Source organism: Stegastes partitus, unplaced genomic scaffold (genome assembly GCF_000690725.1).
Source record: "Stegastes partitus isolate 25-593 unplaced genomic scaffold, Stegastes_partitus-1.0.2 Scaffold578, whole genome shotgun sequence".
Taxonomy (NCBI): domain Eukaryota; kingdom Metazoa; phylum Chordata; class Actinopteri; family Pomacentridae; genus Stegastes; species Stegastes partitus.
The window spans coordinates 62,837-63,846 of record NW_007578309.1 but is presented as its reverse complement, the minus strand read 5'-3'; positions in this window follow the sequence as shown (position 1 = coordinate 63,846).

The following is a 1,010-nucleotide window of genomic DNA, read 5'->3' as shown; positions in this document are numbered from 1 at the left end:
GCCGACGGCTGTTGTGGCCACACAACTTGTGCGATTCTCGAGCTCATTCCCCAAACAGTTTCACCGCCATTATTGCCTTGAGTCATCCCTCAGCTGGCACTTTTACCACCAATATTCTACAATGATGTTGTAGGTCAAGATTCTATAATAATGTCTTAAGTCAAAATTCTCGGTAAAGATTCTCAAATGTTGTCCGTCAAGATTCTACAATGTTGTGGTAGGTTAAGATTCTACAATGATGTCGTACGTCAATATTCCACAATGATGGCACTGGTCAAGATTCGACAATAATGTTGTAGGTTAAGATTCTACAATGATGTTATCGGTCAAGACTCTACAATGTTGCCATAGGTCATGATTCTATGATAATATAATGTTCAGGTTCTCTGTTCAGACATGTAGAGTGTGCTTTTATTACCTGACAGTTTCGACGAAAACTCTTGCCTTCTTCAGAGTTGACACTGACAGTGGGTTACGTGTCAGCCGGCAGATTTTGAGAGCTGGCACCTGTGGTACGCCCAGCAGAGCCACCAGATCCGCCGGGCAAGCCACGCCCACACCGAAATGGTATGTCGTGGCGAGCCCAACAGACCCGACCGCCCCACCAGGCGCAGCGCACTCCCCCACTTACTTTCTCTGGAGCAGGGAGTCCCAAGAAAAAGCACACTCTACATGTCTGAATAGAGAACCTGAATATTATATTATCAGTAAGAAGACATGATGAACGTTTTTATGATTCTATGATGCTGTCATAACCCAATACCCCATGATACTGATCAAAGATAATTATTCCCACTTTTGACATATACATCAAGCATATTCAGCCCTAATCCACGAGTTATTATGTACATGGTTAATAGTATGCTGTAAAATATCCCGGCTGGTAAAGGTTCAGAAAAGAGCCACAGGTTTCATGTCTGTCTGTCACATCTTATGTCTTTCCACAGTGTTGTACCAACAAAATCTAGTAGGGTGCAGGGAAGGTCAGTGTACAACTGAGAGTCTATTTA